Source organism: Clytia hemisphaerica, unplaced genomic scaffold, assembly GCF_902728285.1.
Source record: "Clytia hemisphaerica strain Z4C2 unplaced genomic scaffold, Clytia hemisphaerica genome assembly, whole genome shotgun sequence".
Classification (NCBI taxonomy): domain Eukaryota; kingdom Metazoa; phylum Cnidaria; class Hydrozoa; order Leptothecata; family Clytiidae; genus Clytia; species Clytia hemisphaerica.
The window spans coordinates 1,332,320-1,346,671 of record NW_027103900.1 but is presented as its reverse complement, the minus strand read 5'-3'; the positions used below and the strand labels follow the sequence as shown (position 1 = coordinate 1,346,671).

Below are 14,352 nucleotides of genomic sequence, written 5' to 3'. Positions count from 1 at the left end.
ATGGGAGCGACGTTGGAAAAAAGTTCTCTGTTAGAAAAAGTGCAAAATAAACAGTTAAAAAGTAGTAAATAATATATTTCGTTTCGTCATAAAAAACAGGACTAAAGACCTGTGTTTTAGCAATAAATAATATTTTCTTTTGACAAGTAAAAAGTTTCACGTTAAAATATCTGTTTCCATATACAGTCAATGTTAAAAGAAATTTGATTTGACCTGGTCAAAGGTTTTGTTTTTTTGGTACAGTTTCTGCTCATACACGTGGGTAGTGATTATTATTGCTGTAAACTCCTTTGAACCGGCACAATGTTACTATTCGAATGTAAAAAGTTTTTATTTCACCTCCTCGACACAAAAAGTCGACGTTCTGCTTTCGTGCTTTAGATGCTTGACATTCGAATTTTCGAGAAGGATTAGCATTTACCACATCTAGGCTACCATTTTGTGATGATGATGATGATGATGATGATTGGTCGAAATGATCTTGATTTGATTGTTGATTGGTTGTTTGGTTAATGCCTCTACAAACAGCGATTTCAACCCTGCGAATACTCTTGCATCCTTTCTTCTTATCTACCAAATATTTCGAGGTCTTGACGCGTCTGCAGGTTTGCCCTTCAATATCTTAAATGAAAGACAGTGATTGTTTTCAGGAATTTTCTTTGAGACGATCTTGATAATTCTGAAATAGTACACCCTTCCTTGAGCGACACATGTCTTTGATATTGATCTAATATAACACAATATCTGTGACCTAGTGTTTTCCGTTTTTTTTTAAAGCTAAATGTCCGAAGCTAAATGTCAGAAGGAGTCTCTATTATAGTTATGCACCCTTTTAATACCTATCTCGAGAAAATCAATGTCAAAGTTGCGTTTTGACGCCATTCCCGGTTGATTTACTCGAGTTCCATTGGGAAATCGACTATATCCACTTAAAAGTCCTCTATATAGATTTTTGAGAGCTTTTAATTAGTAAGTGGTTTTGAGTTTTATTGAGTTTTATTTTTGGGGTCAAGGGGTTTATTGTCTGTGACGTCAGTTTCCTAGGCCTTAGCGGAAACCCCCATCGCAAGAAACTCTTTAAAAACTTCATTTTTTGAATTGACCAGGTTTGGTTGCGTCGTATAAAAGATGTCACGATTCCTACTATAAGGGTTTAAAAGTTCCAGTTTGTAAAAAAAATATCAGATCTTCTAAAGAGCTTGAATCTTAGCTACGCCAAAATGATGTTTCAATTCAATTCTAGTTGATGCTAATGTTAATGCTAGTATTATATTCTTTAAAGTCAAAAAAGGGTTCAAATGCTTGTAGGACAATGAACCCTATAGCGAGTATTGGAAACAAGTGCAAAAGTTTGTCAAGTTGCTTAAGAAGAGAACTAATACAAAGAATGTTAGAAATTAAACCTCATCCTACCTTTCTCTTGTCCTTCAAAGTCATAACCCTCAATTTTGATGTCATTTGTTCCACTTGCAAAACCAGTTTTGTCAACAATTTCGATTGGTATGTCATTATTATTGTTTTCTGTGTTACTATTGGTAACAGGTGCTGTATTTGCCGTTGAAAAGACGAGAATTGCACAGCAAAAGATTGTCTTAGTGAATGAGTTCATTGTAGGTTGGTATTTTGTGGTTTTTATGGTTTCTGAAATTTAAACAAAAAAAATAGATAGATAGGTTTTTCAAAATTTGTTGAAAGTAAAAGAAAACGAATTCACCTCTAAGATTGCCATAAGTAGAGAAGTAACACCTCTTTGCAGTTTTGTTGGTGGTGAGATACACCTCCCAGCTGGCACAAAACGTTGTTCCAACGTTCATCTAACATTATATAGACGTAGTGAGCGTTAAATAAACGTTGAAACAACGGTGTGTGCCAGTAGTTGGGATATTGACCCTTGAAGCATGAGGAGGCTGGGTTAAAGTTTACCAGGAAAAATTAAAAGTCAATATTCTGTGTCTATGAGACACCCCTGTGTTTGAAATTCAATTCAAATTCAAATTGCACTCCAAAACCATCCCCACTGGATTTCTTAACCTTGGAACAAAAGAATTCCTATCCCCATTGGAATTTCAAAAGAGATTTTTATCCCCAATGAAGAAAAAAGCTCCACCGGGTTAGTGAGACAGGGGTGTATGAGAATGTCGTTGAATTCAGATATTTAACACCATCACTTATAACTCTAACCCAGAATCCAAATGTATTAAAGGTATACTCCCCCTTGTAATGCTTTCTGACATTACATCACTTTTACTACAGCTGATTGGCTTTAATGTATTTGATAGAAAAAGCCAGAAAAGACTCACAATTCCAAGTTATTGTAGTGGTGTATATTTTGAATGAAAGAAGTTCCATTACATAATTTAATCTTTAACTTACCTTGTAGTGAGTGTAAACGATGATTGAACCTTCTAACTGGCTATGTGCGTCTGTTTTGAGTAAGTGAAGGGAATAATGTATCAGGTCCATCTCTATTTGTACCGTTTTAGACATATTCTTATTTTAGGACTGGGTTGAACAAGAAGAGAAGTAAAGCCTTTGTTCTCTTTATAGTTCATTTCTTAATTTAATGGACAAGGATTTTTTTTCAATCATTTTATGATTATTTTTGGAACTTTTTATAATACTGGTTGATGGGTTGATGTCACTCTCAAGCGTGGAGAACTTTTCAAGGTAAAAATTAGCAATTCCTTGGCAAGGAGATACCTCCTCCATTGAGTTTTTAAAGTTTGCGTGACTACCTTCCAAAATTTCTGTCTTTGCAAAATAAAATTGACTATGTTTTTCCAAATAGAAAGGTCATACATTCTTTGACAAGCCCAGCTATCATTTTGCGTCACTTGCTGAAGAAAAGACAAGGCCCATTTATTGCGCATATAAAAAGGATGCATTTTTCGTCCAAAAAAATATATTTTGTATGTCAACTGTCGTTGACGTCGATATCCTGTTGTAACTTCATTGCGTCTTTAGTGTTTATCTTTTACTAGTTATGTATCATCAACAAATAAGCACACCAGCGTATGTATACCGTCTAAATAGAAGACTAACCGTCCCGGCGTCGTCCGAGACGTCTTTTGATAATTAAGCCCACTTCGCTCGCTGTTAGTTTTGAAAAATTCAAAGCACTACTCTTAAAAGTAATATGTAAACGATTTCTTGTATTTTCAAAAGAAAATGAGCAATGATATTTTTTTGTATATTGAATGGAACATTGTGATTAAAACATTTTCCTGTATTTTCCAAGGAAAATTATGTTGAGAAAATGTCTTATATTTTTCCGAGGAAAGTTACCGCAAACAATTTTTTGTATTTTCCAAGGAAAATTAGATAAAACACGTTTCTTGTATTTGCCAGGGTAAACAACCTAAAATAGATTCTTGTATCTTTCAAGGAAAATCGATTCCAAGGAGAGAATTACGTAAGACAATTTTGTTTGAAGAATGTTTGAAGAAAATTATCTAGAGCAATGTTTTTGCTACTTTACCTTTTCGGTCTTAAAAAAAGGTTGGAAATGGTCGAGGTTATTTTGAGAGCCAATCGAATCGAAAGTGCTATTTTTTCTTATCTAATTGCAAAAAAATAAGATCCCCAAGAAGATTTTACATCGCTAGATCTACCACAATGAAAAGTATCTTATAAAACTATTCTTATGCTAGGAGTTATTCGCAGCCATCATGGCTAGCCGTGGGCAGACATTGGAGGTTGAATTTGAAAGACTTTGAATAGCTTTGAAAATTCGATATTTAAGAATGAAAAAGAAAAAGAGATTAAGTGTTAAATTAGAAAAAGAAAAGAATACACGTTTTCACGGCTTTCAATTTAAGGGCTCTGGTCATAGTCAAAAATCAATTTCAGAATTTGAAAATCTTCTGTTTTCGCTTCTTTGACATGTTAGAACAAACTGCTTTTGAAAAAATGAACTTAAGTAATTACATCATGAGTAATTAAGGAATAAGTGTGACATGGACCTTAATAAAACGTCATAACGACGCTATTCATATACTTTTCACAAAAAAAGCCTAATCTCCTTGGGAAAATCATTTTATTGTTTCAAACTTTTTTTAAGTTAATGACAAATAATTTCTTTATTTAGATTTTTCCGGAAAAATTTTCTATTTGGCTACATCCCAAATTATAGCTGTTTTCGTATGGAAATTTAGTGGAGAAAATTGCCAAAAATAAGGTTTTTTGGAGATATTAAAGGAAAGATACTTCCAGAAAAATTTTCCGAAATTGTATTTTTGGATACTAAATAGATACATCACCTGAACCAAAAAAAATTCTGATTTTTACCGAGATTAGGGCTTTGAAAGGTGTAGTGAAATACTCTTCGTTTTCTTCTTCATTTAATTTTTTCATTTCAAATTTTCGATTTTTAAATTCTAAAAAGGTAGGTTTAACAGGACATATAAAAAAAGTTATACATTAATCTTTTTTAAATGCAGAAATTGCCATTTAAGTTGGTGTAAAATCGAAAAATTGGGTATATCCAGAGCCCTTAAGACTGAAAATTGACTAAATTGAAAGATCAATACAGAAAAAGCGGGAAAAAGAATTGCCGGATGCTTAAAAATCGCTAGCGAAAAAGCTTCATGCGAGAATGGGAGAGTTCCCATTTAAGCGTACTATAATATTGGACATTACCAATCTTTTGACATTTTCCTATTCAGTTTCACATTCTGAAGCCTATTTGAGAGGAAAGAAAGGATTACTAACACATTAGGCGAAAATAAAAAAATGTAGTGTTTCCGAAATGCGGGTGAAGGAAAACCGCTCTCATAAGACCGGCCAGAAAAAAAAATCTTTTTTGCTATTTTTGATAACTTTAGGATCATTGAAATGCAAACAGTATGAAGTAAGCCCTGAATACTAACGCATCAATTACTAAAGACACAAAACTTGATTTACAAGCGGGAATATCTAACCAAACGACGTTTGATAGCTTGAACGGTCAACTTGATTTTCTTTATGATGAACTATATAGATGAACAAATAGTCTGCAGTCGGGTCAGAAAATTATTTTTTTTACCCGGCCGGTTTCCGGAAACACTACATTTTTTTTTTCGCCTTATAGGCAAACCTTCTAAATTATTAGAGCTTCTTACGCCAATAGAATGTTAGACAATTTTATCAAACTCGAGCTCAGTTCCTTAGTTCGCTTATCAATGATACTGATATCGCTTACGAAAGGTTCTACCAACGCCCAAAAAGAAAACTGAGACGATAATTGATCTATGAATAGGAAATAAGAACTTTTCTTTAGAAAATTATTTTTAACATTGGTGTTATTTTGATATCATTTCCTGACGTCTTATTACCCTTTGGATCTATCAATTGCATTTTTAATGTTAAACCCACTTAACTGAAGCCCCATTCCGATGTCAAATTCAATACGTTACCTGGAATATTAATGATGTCTATTGCACAGAAAATCATTTTCATAGGTTGGAGCAGCAATTTTGACAGTAAGTTGACGGATGGGTAAATCTTGTTTACATTTTTATAGGCCCGCATTAATGACAGGTCAATTGACCTTCGAAACCCCCTTGCAGTGGACGGCAACCAGGTTTTAAATAACAAAGACTGACCCTGAATATTTCTAAATTTCTTAACTATTTGATATGGTTTGCGTCACATTTGGTACGACGGATTAAATCCATCACACGTTTTGGGAAATAGGAGGCACTTCCTAACAAAGTGTTTCAAATCTAACTTCATTAATAAATGGAATTGAAATTTTCCTTTGGGAGTCGAAATTATTTCTCTCCTGTTTTCATCTTAAATATTTCACGAAACAGAAGCATGGAGTTCATAGCCCGATGAGCTAAAGAGCAATCTTTGGAAGTCACTTATATCCCATCGGAAATTGCGGTTTGCGCATAGACGCCGGGCTGAAAATAATCGCCAGTTTTGGAAATACTTGTGAAAACAAAATAAGCGCTAGGTTCAATCTGCATGTTACTTCGGATTATCAAGATCATATGCTAAAAACACGAATCCTATGAAATAGGCTAATTAAAGTTAATCTTCACCACGCTTGACCACTTTAAGCTCTTCCAAGCAAAAAAAATGAATATTGTTTTCGAAAGCCCGCGAAGCTTCTGATTGGTCAAGCGCTGAAATTCTATTGCTATATCACGTGACCTAGTTAGGATTTCCTATCTAACCACGGCACACTTTTCAGCAAGAGTACGCCATCTAGCCCTTCGGGCTTTATAAATCTATGATCGTGACATGCAAGTGAGACCTGGAAACACTATATGATCGATTAGGGCTGCGTTAAGGGACACTTTGCCGTTTCCATGGGACGAGATGAAATTTTTACAAGCTCTTATTTGATTTGGTTGGTCGTTAACTAGTAATGAAACACTTTTGTAACTTTTTCTAAAAAAGGCGTCATTTTTATTACTTCAAATGACCAATTATAAAAGTATCTTATAAAAACTCCATTTCATCTGGTTTCCATGTCGAAAATAAGATAGTGGACAGTGTAAATGACGTGACCTCGCATACTTGCATGTTTACGCAATCAACTTTAATTGATTCTTCGAAGTAACATGTTCACACGCTAGGTTATGATCAATTTCAGCCAATACTGTGAAAATCTTCGAGGTCATATTTTTCATGCGTCAAGACTCAACTTTTTGACAAGGCTTTGTAACTTCAGATAAAACCAAATCAAATTTTTAATTTGAAGGGTATGTTCATGGTGGGTGAAAAAGAGGATCTTATTTGTATCAAAGAAAAAGAATAAAAAACACCCCTGTCTCAATCACGTAGGCGTAGCGAGATACCCTGCAAAATTTATGGGTGAGAGCAGTTTTTACGACACTGTAATTATTGTCTTTGTTTTATCAAAAGATAATGAATATGTCATAAACATCTGCACTCCCTCATAAATTTTGCAGGGTATCTCGCTTTGCCTATGGATGCCCTGGTGCAGTTTACAGCAAAGGGTGCTATTTCAATAATGGAAGAAGCTACATGCCAACAAAGATTGTGCTATGTGTTTGCTATGATTGTAAATTCTTTTTTTTTACAGCTCCAAAAATTGCTAAGGATCCTCAAAATGGTAGTTGCTAGGCCAGTGCAGGGGGCATGAGAATTAGTACATTTTTTCCATGTGCTCGGAAATAGACGATATCGGCTTTCCGAATTCTCCCCGAATGATTACCCATGATGCATTGTTAGGGTTAGGATTATCGTCCGTGAATTTTTTTTGTGCAATGCATCATGGGTAATCATTCGGGGAGAATTCGGTTAAGCCGATATCGTCTATTGCAGTAGTTTATTGTCTTAACTGCAGATTATATTGAGACGGACAGACAAGTTTTTTGTCAGGAAATCAGTGACTATGGGAATAGTGATTATTGGCTCATATACCTTGATGGTATCGCACTTAGTACTTTTTAAAGCCCATTTGCCTTAAGTGTGCACTCTAAATCATTGTTCTGCTTGCCATTTTCATCGATGCCATTTTCCACCCATTGCTTCATTGGGCTCTTCCAGAAAATGTCCGTACATGGGGGGTGGAGGATATATTGTCCGGGGGGTAGCGAAAAATTATCAAAATTTGCCTTGTCCGGGAGTAAATTTGTTCTGTCCGGGGGTTAAATGGGTTGTCCGGGGGGTCAACTGATGCATTTTCCGAGGGGCCAAAAGTCACTTTGCCCGGGGGTTAAATCACTGAAAATTGTTATATCCTCCACCACCATATTCAATTTTTTCCTGGAAAAGCCCATTCCTAGCATATTACATACCATTTTAAAAGATGATTCAGAGCACAAAAATTTCTAGAAAAAAAAGTGAAGTGACCATTTCATTTCGTGAAAATGAAGAAGAAGAAAATGGACTTTTTATCCTTTTGAGCTAAAAACTTTTTTTCTTTTGGTTTTTTGGAGTGACAAAATTGATTCAAAAGTATACACGCAGTTGGAATTCTGCATTTCAGCGTTGAAAAATGTTTATAAAATATATTACAAACTTACTCGGGTGAGTTAAGGCATGTCCCAAATATATTTTGCGTGACGCGCACCGCTTCCCATTATTCCTTAACTAACTCTCATATATAGCTCAAAATAATCGTATCAACGAGAGGATTTCGAAAAGTGCTGGGTTACAAATTTGCATTAAGTCAATCTGAAGATATCGTTCAAAAACTGATTTTGACGTTATAAAATACATCGAAAAAACACGTCATGAGTAAGATTCAAATGACGTCATTTTTGAAAAACGGCGATAACTTCAATTTTATTAATGCAATCAACACCAAATTTTGAATATGAATGGAGTTGTAAATTAACACTTCTGAAATATTTTTAAAAAATTAAGTTCAGAATATTTAAATGACGTCATTTGTTGTCGGGAAAAATTAAAACATGTCAAAAAATGCTGACGTCATCATGAATTTTCTTTTTTTTTTCATGAAATATTCCAAAATAAATAATTAACATCTCCAGTCTAAATTTTGCTTTGATTGTAGTAAGTTAATCGGAATTATCGCCTTTGGGCAGTTTTCCATAAAAAAGTGGAGGCGTATGGTATTTCAGAATTGCAGAATTTCGGAAATCGGGCAAAATTCCTTCGGTATTTCGGAATGTTGAAATTGTTTTGGTATCGGAAATCCATGCGCTTCGGAATTTCGGTAAGTTTTTATCCCCCTTTTTCAGAATTTATACATGAAAAATCAAATTTGTGATGAAAAAATAGTCAAAACAAGGAAATATACCCAAAAAAAGTCGGTATAGGAATTCTGCCGTCCAAAGCAAAAACCAGGTAAGTCCAAAATTTCGAAAAATTATTTTTTGCTAAAAATTGACTCTATAGCACCCAAGTAACTTATTTTTGAAAAAAAAATTCAAAATATTTTTCCTACTGGGAAAAACGGCCATGTCATTTTCAGGTATGTCCATCGAAAAAAGGAAATTCCCAAGCAAAGGAAGGTAAGGGAGCGGTCATAAAGTATCTACTAGAGGGGGGTGGAGGATATTTTGAAAAATCCAAAAAAAATTTCGCACCCCCCCCCTAAGCCCTCAAAAAAAATTTCGAACCCCCCCCTCATAAGGCCCAATATTTTTTCGCACCCCCACCCCCAACTAAGAAAATCTTTACGTGAAAAAGAATTCATCCAGATGCGGTACAAAGAGTATTATTTGTTTGTATGACAGTTTTTTATGTCAAAATAAGGTAAGGGAGATAGTAGTTTAGCCCTGTTAAGTTAAAGTATAACAGGGTTAAGACAAGAATCATCAAGTGGTTTTCTCTGAGCTTCTGTAAAATTTGGAAAAAAATACGGCTTATTTTCCCCAGTAGCGACCTGGCTTAATTTTCTGGGGGTGCAAACTATGAAATTGGCGCCCCTGGTATTTTCTGTCCTTACTTGCGCCCTCCATTATTAAGTGAAAATATTAAACTGTAAGAGCAGTATGGTTGAAAGTAACGCCCGGAATCTTTGAGTCAAGAAACTTGGAATTTGTTTTTTGTAATTTGAAATGTTAAGGTGTTTTGACATTAGCAGATGCTAAGGAGGCGCAACCATGGTTTGCGCCGACGGGCGAAAATTTCAATATTTTTCACCACCATTTTAGCTAAAAGACACTTTGTTTTGACAAATTTCTTTTAAGAAGTACTTTTTCAAACCACTCTGATGAGCTGTGAGAGCCACTAATCTACTTCCCTCACCTAGCTCAATGTTACAAATCAAAAGGGCAAGGCGATGATGCCCAAATAATGCCATTAGGAAATGTACATATATCCAATAAGATAAATTATGAGTTGTGGGCCGTAAGGCCGAAAAATTTTTGAAATCTTCAAACGTAAAACTATGAAATTAGACTTCCTACATTTTCTCTTGAGTTTCCCAAAAAAATTTGGAACCCCCCCCCTAAGCCCTCAAAAAAATTTTGGAACCCCCCCCTAAACCCTCGAAAAAAATTTCGAACCCCCCCCCCTAGAATCCTCCACCCCCCCTAGTAGATACTTTATGACCGCTCCCTAAGTCCACCTATTATCACAGTAATAGACATACCTTCTTTTTAAGGAAAATAAATTATTTCTCTGAGATGGACTTACCTCTTTTATGGACTTACCTTCTTTTAAAAAATGCTATTCCACTGTCAATTTTCCAGATACTGTACGAACGTTTACCATTTCGAATGTGTCAATCGAATGTTCGAATTCATTCTAGAATTCTAAAGTTTGTTTCGAAATTTCCCTCACTCTGAACTCGTCTTGTTAATTTAAACATGGACTTACCTTCTTTTTTTAAAAAAATACTATATAACCACGACATTCATTTCTTATGGCAAAAGCAGGTAAGTCCACAATCTCTCAATAAATCGATAATAAATAGCTGAGTAAAAGAAATTGACTAGCCTTTTACTTTCTACAATTACTTTCTTTCCAAAAATACAAAACTTGAGCTAGTTAATAGAGAAAATGTACCTCGGCCAAGGTCAAAAGGTTTTTTGCGTTTTTCTTAATGTTGACTTTTATGGACTTACCTGCTTTTTGCTTTGGACGGCAGAATTGCAGGTACTTTTTTACGGAATTTCGGAAATTTTAGCAAAATTATTCGGTATTTCGGAGATAACAAACCCCGTACGCCTCCCCAAAAAAAAGAGGTCTCCAGTAGCTGCCCAGGGGTAAGAGATATGGAGAAACAGATTTCAAATATGGGAATCAGCATGAAAAATTCATTTAAAAATATGGTTAAAGGTTTTGTTTTTAAATAATAGTGATATCGTTTGCTTACTCATCGTTCTGAGTTCTGAAAAATAAAGCGAATTGCTTGGATATGCAAGAATCGAAAATAGCCCTATAGCAACAAACTAGGCCAGCATTTTCAAACAAAGAGACTTGTTAGGCAACGCATAAAACTATTGAACTCGTTATCTTCTCTCAGTGTCATATTAATTGTCATGAGACATCCTTTTATGAATAACTTTTACAAAAAACAATTTTCAATAACTTTAACGACATGAAAATTGTAATGAAAGTTAATTCTTTTTAATCATAACGACTGTTGTTGTAAAAACAATTATTGTGTTGGTACATATATGTTTTCTTACGTTTTGTTAAACACAAGCAACAACCTTTTACTCAGAATCATGTTCGAACTCGATACTTTTTTTCCGGACACCCTGTATAAAAAATATCAGAGGGGATGCATGCAGCCTAAGATCCTAGGTCAACTGAAGGTTGAGAACACTTTCAACAAGCAACATGCTGAATCGACCTACCTGATGATGAGAAAGTTTGCCCAAAAAATTATTTTTTGAAAATCTGGCTGCGTCAGATTTTAAATATTACCATTTTACATCAAAGTGCAAAAAATCAGAAACAAATATAAATCCAATCGCGAGAAAGGCTCATTTTTCCCTAAATATGACAAAAAGGGAATTTCCCCAAATAAGAAAATCCAATTTCACAGAAAGTCCAAATTTTTAGGCATTTTTACGCAATTTTTGGCCCTAGAACTGTTTTTCGAAAATCGGGTTCACCATTTTGCATCACTGTGCAAAAAATCAGAAAAAAACTAATGAGCCAATCCCGAGAAAAGCTGGTAACAGACGAACGGAGGGACGAACGAACATCAGTCAATTTAAAGGACCTCCGTGGTAGGCCAAAAAACAACAAACATAATTTGTTTAATCCTGGGAATATAGTTTAAAAATTTTGCTATTAAATAGAGGCCTGAAACCTTCAAGTAGTAAGATATGGAGAGAGCTGGCACATTTTTAACACCTCCAGCAATGCCGAAAGTGAGTGACACTACAGAAAGTGAGTGACACTACAGAAAGTGAGTGACACTACAGAAAGTGAGTGACACTACAGAAAGTGAGTACATTGTTGACAATAACACCATATGAAAGGTATGATTATGATAGTTCTGGCACAGCATGCTCAAAGTGAGTGACTCAAGGTGTGAAAAACATCTCAATGTGTGAAAAACAACTCAATGTGTGAAAACGACTCATTGTGTGAAAAATGACTCAATATGTGAAAAATAATGCTGAAAATGTGCTCCCAAAAATCTAATTTAAGCTATGGGTAAATATTCTGTCTTATTCATTAGCGAGAAAAATGAGCTTCGTTCGAGTTTGCTCTAAGATCTGGACTAGTTTCACTACTATAGGATTTCTTTACTCCCTTGGATTTATCTACTCCCTTGGATTTATCTTTTTTACGTTATCTCTCTGTTAAACAATGGCAACACCAAATCAAAAAAGAAGTTTATCCTGTTCAGATGCTCCAAAGAAGAAACGGTGTTTCAAGAGCAGAATTTCAAGGTGGAAGAATGACCGAACCTTAAATTTCAATGTTGAAAACTACTTTGATCAAGAAGAGGAATTCTTTATCATAACTCAAAAACTTAGTGGGCAACATACCAACTCAATCATTTTCTCTCCTGACAAAGCTGATCTTCTCATCGCTAATGTCACTGGTTATCTTTTGGAATGGAAACGAAAGAAGTTCAAGAATGAAATGCAAGACGTGTTTTTTAAGATCATGCGAGAAAAAGTCTTGCAAGTGCGGCGAGAAATGTGCGAAGGATGTTTGGAGGACTACCCAAGTCAACTTCATCACTACTGTCTCACAACGGAGACTAAGCAATTTGTAGAAGATGCATTTTCGAATCTCCTTAAAGTGGTCGATGAAGAGGAAGCCAACGAAATTTGCAACAATACGCTACAGATGAATGGTGAAATCAAATATTCCAAACAAGAACTCTTAGTTGATGAACAATGGGTCAGAAATTTGAAACAATTAATTTTAAAATACTTAAATTGTTAAATTATTTTATTACTCATAATATACCGTTACATAAAATAAATAAATAAAGCTAATGAAATAATCAAATTGTTGTCTTTACATATGTATCGATCTCTTATAGAAAAATGAATGTCATCAATATAATAAATCAGCGTGTTAAGATAATCCACCTGTTCGATTTTCTTTCGTTGGGTATATTTCTTTACACCTTTTGCTTTCTTTGATTGAATTGGGACCAGTCTCTTTTTATCTTTGTAGTGAGCGTGATGGTACATTGAGTACATCTTCGCTATTAACTTGATAATACTCCCATTCAGCAAAGCCTTAAAAGTAACTCACTTTTTTTAGTCTTTCTTATATTAAGGCAGTTGAGCTTGACGAAAGCCTCAAATAACTTCAATAAAATACCTTGAAGACTTTCAAAAAGCGAACGTTCCCAAATTCATTCTTTACAATAAAAATAGGACATCATTGTTTTCTTTAATCACGATTACTGATGCCTTGGTCATTTTGTTATTACAATACTCCATTTCATTTATATTTATACATTTATTCTAGCTTTTTGTTAGTGCTGACATCCTTGTCCTGTTACTTTTAGTCTTAAACAACGTATCTGAAACTTAAAGCATCATATATATTATCATGATGTTTCAGTAACCCTACCTTACGCTAAATACTTGACCTCGGGTGAAATGATTGACCCAAAGAATAAAAGAAATAAAATACAAGTATAATCTAATCAGAGAGCAATATATTCAGAGCTTTAATGAAAATACAAGTGTCCATTACAGAGATCGATTCGTTTCATTCTTTCATTTCATCATTTGAAAATTGAAATATTTGTCGATGAATCAAAAACCGACGTTTTTCAATAGCAAAATCCAATGCTTCCTCAAAGTCCATATCTTCTTCGTCTCTAACTCTTTGCAAAGTTTGCATGATGGCTTTATGAGTCATATTCTTTTTCATTGCCCGGAGAAAAAGGATCTTGTATTTATAAATTTCATTAATTGATAAACCAGTCTCTTCGCATTCGTTGAACATGGTCTCCCAGATATTTATTGTTTCTTCATCACCTTGAGATTGTTCACTGTCATCAGAATCTTCATCATTGGACATTGACTCACTGTCTGGATGATCCTCATCTTCTTCCTCTTCAGATTCTTCAGGGTGGGCTTTTGCAACATGGCGATTGTAGTTGCTTTTTGTGGAAAAGGTCTTTTCGCAATCGTCACATTCATACATCGTCGCCGTTGGTTTTAAACATTATGAAGAAATGGAATCTTTTCTTGCCAATTTATAGGCCAAATGCAAGAGGAATCCGATATAGGGTTTCTCTTTAGGATCTTGGATTCTTGTTCTTCAATTGAATACGCTCGTGTCTTTTTTTCTTTTCTTTACAATCGCTTTTGGGACAACGCTAGCTTGATCTTATTCTACATTTCCTAGTCTATTTATTAATCATTTTGGGACCATCACCTAATCTTTGTTTGGGATTACCTAATCCCTATTAAAGATTACCTAATCCCTATTAAAGATTACCTAATCCCTCTTTGGGATTACCTAATCTAAGGGAATCCTTTT

The 14,352-nt window shown here is 34.7% G+C and overlaps 1 long non-coding RNA gene across 1 annotated transcript; it reads right to left on the bottom strand.

Annotated features, from left to right (window-relative positions):
* Positions 1–54: 54 nt before the first annotated feature.
* Positions 55–2,469, bottom strand: LOC136808903 (uncharacterized). The gene is made up of 3 exons (XR_010846928.1): positions 2,374–2,469; positions 1,414–1,641; positions 55–621 (listed from the first exon to the last, which is right to left on the bottom strand). It is a non-coding gene; the product is annotated as an uncharacterized lncRNA (long non-coding RNA).
* Between the last annotated feature and the right edge of the window lie 11,883 nt (positions 2,470–14,352).